The sequence below is a fragment of the Patella vulgata genome, chromosome 4, assembly GCF_932274485.2.
Source record: "Patella vulgata chromosome 4, xgPatVulg1.2, whole genome shotgun sequence".
NCBI classification, from domain to species: Eukaryota; Metazoa; Mollusca; class Gastropoda; family Patellidae; genus Patella; species Patella vulgata.
In genome coordinates this window covers 37,955,669-37,972,960 of record NC_065882.2, presented here as the reverse complement: position 1 = coordinate 37,972,960, position 17,292 = coordinate 37,955,669, and positions in this window count along the sequence as shown.

Here is a 17,292-nt window from a genome sequence, read left to right as displayed (position 1 = left end):
CAATAATACTTTCAATAAACTGTTAGTGAAAAACCCACTAAACCACGGTGGTTGCATGATGATTAAATTTATCGGACATGGAATGTGAAAATGCTTTGGAACTTTCAACTGTAACACGTTGCACTATTACTCAATATAAGCCAAAAGGATCCACCTTGTTCATTTATAGTCCGGCCCTGTCTTCAGTATTAAAATATAAAAATGAACACAAAGTATATTTAGTAATTCGTATTGTAGTAATGTCAATCACGGCTTGTGTTTTTTTTTGTGCAAAATCCAAAATAATTACGATGTCGTTTAAACACTGACTTTGGTTACCGGCCATTTGGGTCGTACATGTGTCAAGTATACAGTCATATATACAAACGCCTAACTATAGAAGCCTATAACTACCATTCTTAATTTCTACTTTTCGCCCTCCAAAACACGAAAAGTCTTAAAGTAGCAGTCACGACAAAATGTGAGGCGACAGCACGCTATCCAAGCCAAAATCGACTCGAAAATAGGAAATTAAGAAATAATAGCGCCCCTCGTTTTTTCCTAATTTCTTAATTTTTATCCGATTTAAAAAAAACGTATTATGATATGACCGTTACACCCTAAGGACGGCTGAGTTCGAATTTTGTGAAAATCGGCCCAAAACAGACAGACAAAATGGCCACCGTTCGTTCTCAAATAGCGTAAAAATATGGTATATCAAGGTTGTGGACCCTATGGAGGTCTCAATTTTTATCCGATTTTGTTGAAAATTGAAATGTAAGTTTATAACCCAAGGATCTCGATTCCTTTCGATATTCGCGCATATCGGACCGTAACTTCTTCCTGAATTATGGCCCCTGATTGTACGAAAAATTGCGTTTTAGCTTGTGGACCCTATATAGGTCATAATTTTATCCGATTTAAAAAAACGTACTATTATATCACCGTTACACCCTATTGCACCACACATTCAGCCTCGTTCTGAACAAAATACCTCGTTCCAAAAACAGGGCAATTTAAAAAAAAAACGCGTTTTGGAACTCTAGACAAACTAGGCATTTTTTTTACCTCGTTACAACGTGGGAAAATCGGGGCAAAAATTTTGACACGTTTTTTCCTTGTTTGGACAGAAATGCCGAAAGAGGCATTCTGGGGTTTATAGTGCAACCAGATTTGTGAAATCCTTAAAGATGAGGAAATTCAAATATACTTACAGAATTGGTATAGTCCCAAAGAGGAAACAATTACTAGGTTTCAACAGAACTTAGACACATGTACCGCCAGTACTTCATCAGATATAGAAGTAATCACACCTCATGACAGTATTTCAAAAACGAAAACAAACACTTCTCGAAGCAAAACATCACATAGCAGGAACTCATCTTCAAACATATCAACAATGAGATTGAAAGAACAACAGGAGAATGCAGCCATTGAACTAAAAAAGAAGAAACTTCTAGACAAGCAGAAGATTTCCAAGGCTCAAGTTGATCTGCAACTTCCAAGAGGAGCAATTACAATTACAAACTGAAGAAGAAATTGCAAAGGCTAGAACCAGAATTATTGAAGAAAATATTCAACATCACGAATCTGAATCAAATTAAAGATCAGCGCAAATGCTGATGTATTCGTACCTACAACAAACTCAATCAACTCACCGCAAATTGAAGAGTCATTAGAAATTTCAAGTACAGATCAAAATAAAGACCAAACAACAAGAATTGTTCAAAACATGAAGAAGCCACCTATAAAAATCCTTTAGATTACAGAAGATTTGTTCTAGCATTGAAACCAAAGTCCTCCCATATACAATTAATGATGATGAACGAATGAACTATCTCGAGCAATACACTGAAAGCCAGGCTAATCGAGTTGTATGTGAATTAAGTAACCTTGACGCTAAAGAAATATATCCGGCTGCTTAGGAATAACTAAAGAAACGATATGGAATACAGAAGTTATTGCCAGCAGTTTTTGTAAAAAGGCACTTGAACATAAACCTGTTTCGAAACCGAATGACATAGATGAATATGGAATTTTATTAACGGAGTGTTATTATGCTATAAAAAGTATTAAAGGCATGAAGATTCTGGAGTATCCAGAGAACGTTAAAAGACTTATACAGAAATTACCATCCTATCTTCATGACAGATGGTGGAGTATTGTAGAACAAAGAAGAGGGAGGGGTGAACCAATCAATTTCTCTCTTTTGGTAGATTTTGTAACTGATGAAGGAAGGAAATTAGCTGATCCCACATATGGTAAAGAAGCTTTAACCGAACCTAGTACCAATACTAATACAAATCTTAACACCAAATATGAACCAAAGCCAACCTTCACGACACAATTGAAGAAAAATGATGACACCTCTAGATCAGTTGAAGATCATGGATGTTTTCATAGTAAACGAAATCATAAGATAGATTCCTGTCCAGACTTCAAGAATAAGCTACATTATGAGAAACTAGAAATATTGAAGAAGAACGTGTATTGTTTTGGTTGTCTCAAGAAAGGACACACGAGAGCTGAATGTCAACCAAAGGAGCATTGTACAAAATGCAAATTCAAGCATCCTACCATCCTTCATATTGAACCACGTGAATACAAAGACATTTTCAAACCTCAAAAAACACCTCCTGTTAAAGCACATGCTTTAACGTGGGCTGGAGACTGCATGAAATACACATGTACTATGACCATTGTGCTAGTCAAAGTAAGACGAATAAATGGACTAAAGGTTATTACTATCTACGCATTTCTAGATAATGGTAGCAGCGTTACATTTTGTACTGAAAGCCTGATGAACAAACTTGGAATTCAAGGTCGAACAACCAAAATAACTCTTGAAACTATGACGAATAATAAAACCATATCCTCATACCAAGTTGACGATTTAGAAGTTTTCAGTTTTGATTTTAAAAACTTTGTAAATATTCCAAGATACTATTCGAAGGATAAACTTCCAGTAGATATCGAACATATACCAGTAAAGAAGGATATTGCGAAATGGACACATCTCAACAAACTTGATATTGCTGAAATAGATTTCGACTGCGGGATAGTCCTGATGATCGGAAATAATATACCTAATGCTTATACACCTTATGAAACTGCAACAGGTCCAAGAGGAAGTCCCCATGCAACCAAGTCTGCCCTGTGATGGATATTGTGGAGCGTTTTGAGAGAAACAACAAATGAAAGCCATAATGAATAGAATAGAAATTCAACGAATAATCGAATATGAAAGACTAAAAGAGATGGACAAATTACTTCATCAAGAAATACTAAACGACTTTCCTGAGCGTACCGTTGATGACAGGTTAGAACCTTCATACCAAGATAAAGCATTCTATGAAAAGGTGGAAAATTCTCTGAAATATATAAATAAAATAAAACCAAGTACGAACAATCCAAACCATTAGACAAAATTCGAAGTCCTAAAAAAACGGTATAGGCAAAATAGTGTAATCTGCATATGGACTGTTCACCGTGTACAAAATACAGGACAAACACCAAATATCACTTCCATTCAAAGACAATGATGTGAAACTTCCCGATAACCAAGAAATGGTAATGAGAAGATTATATTCCCTAGAAAGAAAATTAAAGGGAAATAACCAATTTAAATCTGATTACATTGAATTCATGAATTCTAAGGTGACAAACAGCTATGCTGAAGAAGTGCTAATCAATGAAATTGAACGACAAAATGACGAGCCATGGTTTATTCCACACCATTGTGTTTATCACAAGTAGAAAATTAAATACGTGCTGTATTTGATTGTTCAGCTAAATGTAAAGGAGTATCGTTAAATGATATACTACTACCTGGTCCAGACTTAGCAAATTATCTTCTAGGAGTCTTAATGAGGTTTAGAATTCATCGTTATGCCTTAATGTCAGACATTCAGTCTATGTTTCAGATGGTAAAACTTCCTACTGAAGATAGAGATAGTCTTAGATTCTTGTGGTGGCCTAATGGAAACTTAGATGCTGAAGTAAAACAATATAGAATGACTTGTTTCCTGTTTGGGGCTATTTGCTCGCCCAACATAGCGAACTACGCACTACAAAGAACTGCCAGTGACCTTTCTAATGAATTTGAACCTGACATCACGAACACCATCCTTGGTAATTTTTATGACGACGACTGTTTACGGAGCGTTAGCGAAGTAGATGAAGGCATACATTTTGTGGAGAAGTTAACAGAACTTTGTAGACTTGATGGATTTCGCTTACACAAGTGGATAACCAGAAAATTCTACTTTCAATACCTGAAAGTGAACGAGCTACAACCAAGGTTACATCTTTAGGCCAAGATTAATCAATCATTGAAGGAGCCCTTTGAGTAAACTGGGATGTCTCTTCCGACACACTAACATTTAAAATCAACGTAAGAGAACAACTATACACCAGAATGGGTCTTTTTTCAATCATAAGTTACATATTCGACCCACTAGGATTAGCTGCACCTGTAATGCTTTATCCGAAAACCTTACTACAAGAATTATGTCAAAAAAGGAATTTCCTGGGATCAAGAAATTAAGACGTTTAAGCCACAGAAATTTAACGAAATTATTTCATTGCAGATACACATTTACATTTGCCAAGATGTATTAAGCCACAGAAATTTAACGAAATTATTTCAATGCAGATACACACCTTTTCTGATGCAAGTTTAACTGGCTATGAAATATGCAGCTACATAAGACTTATCGACATAAATGGAATTGTAACCTGCAGACTTTTGCTTGGAAAATCAAGAGTCACACCTATTAAACGAATTATTGTACCAAGATTGGAATTAACGGCAACCACTTTGGCAGTAAAGTTAACGAAGAAAATAGTTACAGAATTGAAAATTAATATTGAACAGATTCAACAACTCGATAATAAGTGAAGCAACTACTTCGAACCAATAGAGAAAAGTTAATACAGAAGACAATCCAGCTGATGATGCCTCAAGGGGGCTTTCAATTGGCGATTTAATTGGTAACGGACGTTGGTTTAATGGTCCAACATTTTTACATGAAGAAAGAATTACTTTTCCTGACAGTTATATTGCTGAGAGAATTCCTGAAACTGATCCTGAAGTAAAGAAATTTTATGCCACTACTGTCATAGAATCACCTGATGTTGTTGACCAATTACTGTCATATCATTCAAATTATAATAAATAACGAAAATCAACAGCATGGATTTTACACATCTAAGAATAATTAAAATTAAAGAAGAATGAGCGAACACAAATATTACATTTAAATACTGAAGATATTGGAAAGGCTGAGAATTGTATTATTCAACATGAACAACAGAAGTACTTAAAGAATTCTATTGAAGTATGTTTAAAGGGAGATAATCACCAAAGAAAGAGGCTTGAAAATGGAGTGTCAAAACTAGATCCATTTGTTGACACTCGTGGCATTTTACGAGTCGGGGGCAGATTAAAGAAATCCAAGATAGTTTTAGACTTAAAACACCAAATCATCTTATCAACGGAATCCAGACTTTCTGAAATTATTATCAGACACACCCATTCACAAATTGGTCATTTGGGTAAAAATGCAATTCTGTCTGAAGTCAGAAGAAAATACTGGATTATTGGTGCTTCTAAGATCATCAAATCAATTATTGCTAAGTGTGTCATTTGTCGAAGAAAGTTAGCAAAGACCAATCAGGAAAAGATGGCAGATCTACCATTGAATATAATTACTCCTTCAGAATTACCATTTGCCTACACTGGTATGGATTTCTTTGGCCCATATGAAATTCGCTTTAAAAGGTGCTATTGTTACATGTTTCAACAGTAGAGCGGTACATTTAGAAATGATATCAACGATGGATACAGACTCATGTATCAACTGTATTCGCAGATTTATAGCGAGAAGAGGGGGGCCTAAGATTATTAGGTTCGACTACTGATCCAATATAGTTGGTGCAGTAAATTAATTGAAGCAGCGTCTGACTGAATTAAACCAGAAGACAATCAGCGATCAACTACTTCAAAGGGACATTAAATGGGAGTTCAACCCACCATAAGCTTCGAATTTTGGCGGAGTATGGGTGAGGATCATACGTATGGGAACAAATGAATAGACTTGACGATGAATCACTGTTTACTTTATTCTTTGAAGTAGAAGCAATCTTGAACAATAGACCTTTCACGAAAATAAGCGAAACTCCTTATGATCTAGATGCATTAACATATGTTTTAATTTGGCACCTGTTTTAACGCAGATGGAGACAAGTACAGTACCTCACTGATGTGTTCTGGTGACGATGGTCCACTGAATACTTACCGTGTTTACAAGAAAGACAAAAATGGCTATATCCTTCCAGATGTGTAGCTGTAGATGACATTGTACTAGTTTTGGATAATAGTGTTAGAAATTCATGGACATTAGCACGTGTTTTAGATGTATATCCTGACTGTAAAGGTGTTATACGTGTCGCGAAAGTGAAGACCCAAACCTCAACATTTGATCGACCAGTTAATAAACTTTGTGTTTTGCTGGAAGCTGACTCAACAAATTGTGATAAGAACTATACTATTGGTGTGAACGAAGCCTTGGACGATGTCTTTTAAATTTAACGAATCCCCTTAACGATGTTTATGAAAGTTAATGAACCCTTTTACGATTTCTATGAAAAAATGAATGTTTTGTATGAAACTTACAAGTCGATGACACATTTACTAATATTGTGAAACTTAGGTCTTATCAATATTAAGTTAACTTACCAAAAAATCTTATTGAAAATTTAAAGATTAACTAAGCGAAAGGTTTTAACGAAATCGTATCGAAATAAACTTTTCAAATTTATCATTTATTTAACGAATGTATAATTTCAAAGAAACTATCATTTGTTTCCAAATCCTCGGTCGACGTTCGTTTTAAAGTACGAGTCTTCTTGATTTGAGAAGCCATGTAGTATTATTAAAGGTTCATCTCTGCCTGCTCTCCAACCACCAAGGGTTACAATCTCTATGCAGGCTACTACGCGGATCTTCAGCGTATACGCCTTGCGAGGACAGACATGGATATACCCAGACAAAGTAAAGATAATCAGTTACTCTACCACCTGGTTGGCCCAAGCCGCTGCTTTAGAGTAGGCACTCAGGACGCAAAGGTAGAACTGCAACAAACACATTACAGATTTATGGGAAAGTTGCGCCTACTCGTCAGCTAAACACGACCAAAGCCGATTGATCAGAGTGGGCCACTGTAACCCCCCGTCTAGGTGAATTGTGGGCCGAAGCAATGTGTTGCAGAGAAAGGGCTCGCAAGCCAAATCCCCAATCAATTACCAGGATTCCACTCTCCACCGACACGGGTTGCAACGCACGGCCAACACATTGACCCATTACAGGGATCCTTTTAGTCACCTCTTACGACACGCAGGAAATGCGAGGGGTATATTCTTATCACCCCCTACACCACAGGGGGTCGTTATGAAGTTGTTGTTTGATGTCAGGAGTGACCTGCTCTCGTACATCATTGTTTTAAAGAAGTTGGGATGTTGGGGGTTATGAATAGCGACAAGGGTAATGATATTATCCGAACTGTCTTTTGCTTTAGTAGCCCCCAATGTTTGGATATCAATTGCTAAAGCCTTATTTGTCTTAACTTCTATTACCTCGGGGGGGGGGGGGCTAATGCTGTTTCAATAAATTTCTTTTTAGCTCACCTAATCTGAGAATCCGGAGCTCTTCATCTATCGCAATGGTGCATATTTTTCTAGCTAAAGAAAAGGGTATATTATTTTTGGTATGGCGTGGGTGACATGATTTATAAGAAAGATAGTTTTTGGTATCTGTTTCTTAATTCGTTCATTCCAAATACAGAATATATCGTCCAGGAATCATTTCAACTGATTTTCTAAATACAATCTGTAATCCACGCCATGTTCAGTTTCTACAATTGAGTATAATTTTTCTTTCCTCAAGAAATCCCATTGTTAAATTACTTAATTGTGGTACCGCCTTGGTACCCATCGCTATACCAAGAATCTGTTTGTAATTTGTTTCGCCAAATGTAAAAGTGTTGTTAGTCAGAAAGATTCGTATAGCTTTGAGGATGAAGTTGTTTGAAATTGTCTCATGACTGCATTTCAGGATGTTTATCCAACCAATATTACAAACTTCCATGGTTACGAAAACGTCGACATCGTTCTTATTTTGGAGCAATCTATTAACAAAATCTATGTCATCCCGAATAACTGATATTACATTTGGCACGTACGGCTAAATTAAGATATCAATAAGATTTGATAGTCTATTAGTAGGGCAGCGAGGATCGGCAATTATTGGTCTGAATAGGAGACTGACTTGTTTTATACTCGAATTTTCGGAGATAATCCTGTTCGTTGTCCGTCAGTTCGTTTTTGTGGTCTTGAATCAAGCCGTTTATTAACCCCATTGTTCTTTTATCATAACAATGGCACCCCTTTATCGATTTCTTTAACAATGATCGTATCGTTAGATATAAAAGAATTTATAGCACACTGTTTCTAATTCGACACATTTGATTTTGCGTTGCGGTTTATAGGGAGTGGCAACTTGGTTAAATAGTCGATGAAATTGTCCAGCGTCACGTCCTTGCCCCGCCTGGGGTTGAAGTGAATTTTGTTCCTCGCAATATCCTCTGACTCAGTGTCTTCTCTGTCACCGAAAAATTCCTTTAGTCGTAGCTTCCTACAGAAGGCGTTGATATCACACTCTAATTCCTGTATAGTCTATTAGCTTTAGGTGTAGGTGTGAATTTTAGTCCTTTCTCCTGAGATTTAGCTACGGATGATATATTTATGATTTTTGGGTGTACTGGTTCTGAGAATGGGATATTGTGTGGACGTTCCTTGAGTGACGCTGAACTTTCTTCTTGCATTGGGGAGGTGGTGAGTGATCGTTCCTCTGTTGCGTGTTATACCGCTGATTGTTATTGGGCACGCTTGTTACTTTTCTCCCAGTTTGACTGTGTACATTCTGGTTTTTATCGCCATTGCTTCATTGTGCCCCGGAGTGCTTTTTTCTCCCAGCTTGGTTACGCACATTCGGGTTTTTATTGTCAATGTTTTTTTGTGTCCCTGGTTTGGTCCTTGGTTTTTGCTTTTTATTCCGGACCGTTCGCCAAGTGTCGCGGGATGGTGTTGCGTTGGACGAATTGGGTTCCTCGGTATCTTGACAATTGGTGTTCCTCTCTGTATAGATGCGCGCCATCTCTGCAGCACGCGTGGGCAAGCTGGTAAGGAATTCTTTGTTCTTTTTCCATATCGCGCGTGACTTATTTTCCTCAGTAGAAATTTTTGCGGTCCACATGTTTTTCAGAAGATCCACTAGTTATTTTTCGTGGTGTCCTTCGAGGAGTGTCAATAGTTCATTTTCTGCTTTGTTGATGATTTCTGTTTGTTTCGCAGAGAATTCAAATAGGATATCTGTCTTATTAAGCAATATATTGATACATCACGAGGCGTTTCAATATATTACGCAATGACGCGAGTCCGATATTTCATCTAGTATAGATAATGTACGATTAGCAAGTTGCCCGTATATTGGAAATAATGGTACGCGTCACACTGCGTGTGTGTGTGTGGCAAAACAAAACTACATTTTTATACTAACGTTTTCACCGCGATAGTATAAAAATGAAGTTTTATTTTGCCATCTTTAATTTCTATTATATTTTACCAAAGAGCGGCTTTAATTAACTATTCTACTATATGTATGGTTTAATGGTCGAGACCGAGACATTAAGTAATATATTGATACTTACGAGGCGTTAGCCGAGTGTTGTTTCAATATATTACGCAATGTCTTTAGCTCGAGATTAAACAACTTAAAATACAGACACTACCCCGCATGTGCTTTTCAATGAAATACGTCACGCGAGTCCGATATTTCATCTAGTATAGATAATGTACGATTGGCAAGTTGCCCGTACATTATTGGAAATAATGGTACGCGTCACATCTCTATTTTAAATATACATATTAAACTAGATGAAGTACAAGTAGTAGTTTTTTGCTTACGTAGATAAATGCAGAAATAAATAAAAAATACGTCCAGGTTAATAAATAAATAGGTAATTAAATTATTGTATATATATATATATATATATGGTATTTCAATATTTTGTATACATTATTAATATCTGAAGACGCCTATAGAGGGCAGACAGCTAGCTGATATAATTTAATGTTTGTTAGAAAAGTTTCTTTGAACTTACGTTGAAAGAAGAAATAAACACATGTTTATGGCTAACGTTTTCCTTTTTTTTTAACCTCTTCAGGCCATATTTATGTATTATAATGTAATATGTAAAACAGTGACGTTACGTTAGAGCGTAGTTACGAAGCAGGAAAAAAATATATCAAATTAGTACAATTCCAGATAGTAAAATATAATAAAACATAACATCTAACATTATTAATATTCAGTTATCCAATTTTTCGATTTAAGGGTGACATATATTTTTTAATAAAATTCATTTCTTTACCTTCTAATAAATGACTATTTTTAGAATTTTCCTTGTAAAGAGTTAAAACCTTGAATACGCCTCGTCCGCATTTATCCAAATGGGTACTAATTTGGATTGTTTTGTTTTCCGGATGCCTAATTTGCGAACAATGGAGATTCATTCGAATATTTAGTTGGTTATCAGTTTTCCCAATTTATTTTTCAGAACACCCATTGAACAGATATATTATTACATAATTGGATTTACAATTCATATTTGACTTCACATGAAATTTTGTATCTGTAGTGATCAGAACTTTCTATATCTGGCTTAATGTACACTTGTTAAATGATATAATCCATATGTGCAACAAACAAACTTTTCTATTGTAGGTATATCTTCGTCATTCATATATTGGTGGCATCCAAAGTTGGAAAACTATTCTTTGGACTCTGAATTGCCCTAAGGACCTTTATTGGACAAAACTGCCCCATTCTGAAAAATGCAGCAGTGTAGTCACAGTCAGTGAACCAGTGAAAAGCTGGTACATCACTGCATAATGATGGAACTAATTGTCTCAATATATCTCAAATTATTTTGCGACTGTATTCCAACCACTATCCACACATTTCCAACACAAGGATTTCCAAGTAAATTGATCATAACATATGTTGCTATGGAACGGACAATATTATGTTTGGGCAGGTTTGTCGCAGCTATATGAAAAAGCATTCTTGAATCTGCGTCTTCGTGCATACATGTCAATGTAGAATCCTTGTTACACTGAAGAGACCCGTTTACATTTGTAAAAAATAACACTCCATCCAGAGTTACATACAATGGCAAATAGTCAGTACTCATTCAACTGTTACCTATGTACTGCACAAGAGATTTTTTTAACTTGTCATTTTTGAATCCTGATGTAATTATGTACTGCACAAGAGATTTTTTGAACTTGTCGTTTTTGAATCCTGATGTAATTTGATGATGGCAGTCTCATGTTTGGACCTGAAATGGTGTATTCTTGGTCTAGATCTAAAGAACCAGCACGTCTATCTCTCTCTATGTCCTTTATCGATGTTTTTTAATTTCTGTCAAATACAGCATGGATCTCTTGACTCGACACACTTAAAATATTTTAACCAAAATATAATGAGAAATTGCACCAAATGTTGCTGTGAGGTCTCCAAGTAAATGAAGAAAAACCATTCCATCTATCACTGTACAGTCAATCCATTTAGGCTCACGAGACTATTCTGCTTTCAAGGGCCTCCAAAAGTAAAGATGTTTGAGTTGATATCATGGTTTCATATGGCATTGTGTGAGCGGATAAGATATAGTAATCATCAGGTCTAATTTATTTTCGATAAAGCAATCTACTCTTTATATCATTCTCCATTTTCAACTGTAGCCTACATCTTGCCGTTCTTTTTCGTTTGTTTTAGGTACCGTTAGATGCAATTGGGTTTGGTTTTGACCGTTTTATGGGTTTATCAAATCAGGAGGGGTCTGCAATAACGTTTAAAAGGAAATCTGTTGATTAATGTTAATTAATATATCCTGTTGCGCATTATTCTTGAATGGATTAGACATGTTTACAATTCTTTCAGTAATTTCGATGCGATGTGCTGTGTTCTTCTGAATATTAGCTTGTCTCAATTCAAAAGTTACATCTTTAGGTCTGGAAATGTCTAAATGTTCAAACTCAAACTATAGTTGCCCTCATATAATTTATTGAGATATGGACCATCTCTGTCTAGCTGCTATGGAATTTCTATGATGATACCAATACCTGAAAAACAATTAGCAGCATCTGCATTAACTGTCTGTTCTACATATGGGAAGGACACCTCTTTGGAATTTGTCATATATTCCAGGATGTGTTGCAACCAGAGAATCCATCTGGCATAGTTTGGCTGATATAAACTGAAAAATAAACTTGACATTTCAAAGCGGCAGTATGTAAATAAGTTGTTACCAAGATGAATACCTCGTGAAAAAAGGTAAAATATTCGAATTGTTTTCCCTTCCGTGTACCAATATTTGGCTGTTTTCCCATGTTCACTGGCCAGTGTCTTTTGTGCATAATCAATTATTTCATTCATTTCTTTGGAAACATTGAAGCTGTTGAAGAATTTGGTTCACAAAACTGTCTGAAATGTAATACCTCCGAAGATAAAGCTAGCAAAGGGAGGATGCGTTTACATCGATTATAGTGGGTACCTGCTAAAAATCAAGTAAGAGAACCATCAGCTATTATCCCAGCTTCCCTCAATTACGAATGGTCCTTCAGATTCTCCAATATGCTTCCCAACAGTTTTGAAATATGCCTTTGATAATAATAATAATCTATTTATAAAGCACTGAATATCCAACAAACTGGTTGCTCAAAAGTACTATCTACCATTATGAAGAGGTTGTCAAATAAAGGACTGTCTGCAGTCTGAATTGTATATGCCATCTTTGCAATAGCCAAGTCATATGTCACTATCATGTATTCCTGACCACACTCGTCACCATTCTGTTGGAATCTCTTCATTGTTTCCAAAACAAAATCGAGGGAGGTTGGAGTTTGATTGATTTAAGGACGATAACATATTTGTTGTTGAGGAAGGTTATTTTTTACCACAAGTTAATTCCATCCTACCCACATTTGTGTATTACTAGTTTCTAATGCATGTGATATCATCCATATGACATCCAAAATCTTGCCATCTGCACAACTACTAGGAATAATAGATCTTCTGTGATAAATCCACTGTTAGTCATACTAAGCTTCTTCCTATATGGTTCCAGATTTAAAAGGATTGGAGTAAATGACCATCTTGTCCGACAAACAGGAAGCTGGTTATAATTGTCAGTTGTTTCAGTACAGGTAACCAAATAACCAATGATATCTGTGGAACCATACCCTGTTCTTCCTGTGAACTGTATGTTAATTCGTCTCCAGTTCTTCAATGCCGTTGTAACTAATACAGTGTCCATAACGATTTAAAATTAAAATATCAATTACTTTTCTTCGGCTTCCTGTTATACTCTTCATCGCCATTACAAGAGTCAAATGTTTGGACGTTTTAATTTTGCCACACAAAACATTGTACATGGCATCTTTGAACCGAGCAACTAACTCAATATACATGATACGTTTTCATCTTAAATCCGTCGTTTATTATATAAAAACAGGAACAGCATATTTGGTTTGGCTGAACCCCACCCCCAACCTTTTGAAAAATCATGTATCCAACCTTGTGAACAGCCTCGTTCTGGTCAAAATACCTTGTTCCAAAAACATGGCAATTTAAAAAAAAAATACGTTTTGGAACTCCAGACAAACGTGGCATTTTGTTTTTACCACGTTACAACGTGGCAAAAATTTTATTAGCACGTTTTTGCCACGTTTGGACGAAAATGCCGATTATAGTGCTATGTCACAAATCTTTGCATTTATCGATGATTTTCCGAGAACACCTCTTTAATGGCCTCCTCAACATTCATTCTATTGTTATAAATGACATGTTTTACGAGTCCGAATTGAATGGCAGTCTTTGGCATCTGGTTATTCCAGTCTACGCTGGTAGTATTCTCCTACATGGGATATGTTTAGCCTCGTTCATCGCGTCGCTTCATACAAATGTTGGATATCAGAAACCCAACTTTTCAAGGGTAAGATATCAACATCAATGTTGATTTAAATTGACCATTAATGTAGTGCAATGTAGAAAACTGGGGATGATATTGAGTTCAAGAATGATACCACTTGGAGGTCAGTCGTGCTGTATTGAATTTCCACTATGTTGTTGAAAACTGCAAATTAATAGTGGGGGCGTCAAACTATTCAGCATGAGTATTCAACCTTTGGGTGGGTAGTGACAATTAAGTGGTCAGATTAGGAGTTTGCCCCACAGAAACCCATCAGATTTGATATTTTTAGAACAGTCTCATAATTAGCTAACATTTGGCACCAATTTCAATCTTATTACTTATGAGGCATTTTTGGGCCCCCGTCCACACTTTTTAGGGCACTCAGAAAGGGGCGTGGCCCCATTTTTTCCGGTCAGATTTGCATTTTAAGATTCAGATATAGCAATACAATATTTCAAAACTATTTCTGATCGTATTACTTATGATGCAAATTTGGACCTTTTTTGTGGGCATGGCAGATCGTGCAGATTTTAAGTGGTCGGATTAGGGACGTGCCCCACTGAAACCAGTCAGATTTGATTTTTTTAGAATCGGCTCATACATAGCTAACATTTGGCACCAATTTCAACTTTTTAAGCCAGTCAGAAAAGGGCATGGCCCCACTTTTTTCCGGTCAGATTTATATTTTTTATATTCATACATTGTATGGCAAAATTTTAGAAATAATTCTGATCCTATTACTTATGAGGCAAATTTTAGCCCTTTTTGGCCCTTTTTATCTGCCCCTCCCAGCCAAATGCCCCACTGGAACCTCGTAAGACTGGGTGTTTTGAATTTGCCCTATCAATAGCTGCCAATCAATATGGTCAAACCTTCTATTACTTATGAGGCAGTTTTTTCGTCACTGGCTCTTGGACTAATAGAACAATCTATATTTTAATTACATTTACATATTTGCCAAGGTCTTTCGGCTTTACGGCGTCTTCAGGGCTATGCACAAAAGACAATAACATCGCCTAGTTACTAATAACGCGGCGTCAATAAGGAGACACAACTCCAGATCTTTCGAAAGCCTCTAATATTTTGATTTTCGAAGCAGTCCATAATTTTATTAAAAGTACCAAAAGGTTTTGATTCGCTTTTACATATTGTTGTATAATATCAAATGATTGCATCAACTATATTTCCACATGAAACTGTATATATGTTCGGTTTTACAATTTATTAGATTTAATCTTATTTTTATGTATATGTTTATATTTATCGTTTATTATTTTCTGTATCCCTGGGAAAGAACTTGTATAGGCTTTGCCTGTTGTTCATTCCTTTTCAAATGAATAAAATATTGTTTAAACTAAATTAAACTAACCCCAGTATGACCTAATCAAAGGGGTAGTTTCATAATCGATATAATGTTTATTTCATTTCCTTTACCACAGATGTCCACATGGCTACTTAGTGGAATTATTTTGTTTTCTGGGTGGAGTATCTTGGACCTGTGTAGATTCATTCAAAGGTTTAGTTGTTGGTCGCTTTTGTCAATATAGTATTCCCCGCATCCTGAGCAAGGTAACAAGTAAACAACATGCTTTTGGTTAACATTAAATACATTTGTAATCCACACCGTTTATCACCACATTTTGATACGCGTGAATTTTCTGTAATTTCATTCATATCAAACCAAGAAAATGTCAATATTTTCCGAAGATTTGCTGGTTGTTTGTAACTGCTAATGAAGTTTGTTTTTGAAACAATCTCTTTCATTGCTCTGTTGAGGTGTGGATTGAACGTAGTAACTAATGTTATACTGTTTTCATTTTTCTCCTTCGGATTAGGGACTCGTAACGTTTTCTGGTCTAGTTTTAAGGCTGTCTGTATCGCATTGTCGATCAGCTTTACGGGATAGTCTTGTTTTATACGAAATTGCTTCAATTCGTCAAGATTGTGATGTTTCCACGCTTTATTCGATACAACTATACATACTCGCCTCGCTAAATTGTACGGGATGTTACGTTCCGTGTGTGCAGGATGACTTGATCTGAATTTTAGGTATTGGTGCATATCCGTTTTCTTTCAAAACAAGTCCCTTTCTATTTTACCAGTATCGATAAATGGACTTCAACATCTAGGAAACTCAATTTAGATTTGCTTTTCTCCAGTTTGAATTTGAGTGATAGATGCAATGAGTTTAATATTTCACGGAATTAGAAATAATCCATGAAATATTTCAGCTGGATGACAAGGTCTACGCAAAGATAGCGACCAATCAGCCTAGAAGAGATATATGCAAACTTATATCGAAACTAAGGACGAAAGAGCGGCTGCGAGACTTCAAACATCAAGTCATCGTCTGTAAGTGCGCAGAAGAATGTACCACCAACCATGTGCTTGTAGACTGTGAAGTATACAAGGAGGAGAGAAGGAGACTAGTGAGGATGATAGAGACCAACAACATACCGCTCAAAACTAAGCACCTACTCTTTCCGAGACCAAACCTGAAGCTGCAAATCGTCGAACTAATCAACGGTCTAATGACTACGGTTGGATTAAGTACAATAGTGAAATAAGAGTGGGTCACGGTTAGACTAGACTAAACTACATAGAGGGCATACAGAAAATTAGCAGGATAGTGGAGTAAGGGAGGGTCGAGGTCAGACGGGCTCGGCATCTAAACACTAATCCGCAATAAAGACACCAAACCTGCACAATAGGGAAGTGGGGCAAGGGGAGGTTACGATAAAACGGGCCTGGCACGGGGACACCTCACTTTCCGCACATCTATTGTTTAGAGTCTGGGTCCGACAGGCCATGACTAATTAATCAACAAAGGGGGTTTAAAGTATAGTCTGTAACAAGTCTGTGACACTTCAACAAAATGATTTAAATAATATGAGTGAAAAAGATTACTTGTAAAAAAAATGCATATAATATGGATTCTTATATTATACCATTTCCAGAATTTTAATAATATACAAATTAATACGGAAAACACCGGAAAACAACCGGAAAAACACTAAATACCGGAAAACACACTAAATACCGGAAAACACACTAAATAGGTAACCCGGAGAAGGGCTATACTATAAACCGGAAACTAGCCCTAACCCTAACCCTAACCCAGGCACACAGAGGACCAGGCTCCCGGTTACCTATTTATGGTGCCAGTCTCCGGGTTACCTATTTACGGTATTTTCCGGTATTTAGTGTGTTTTCCGGTATT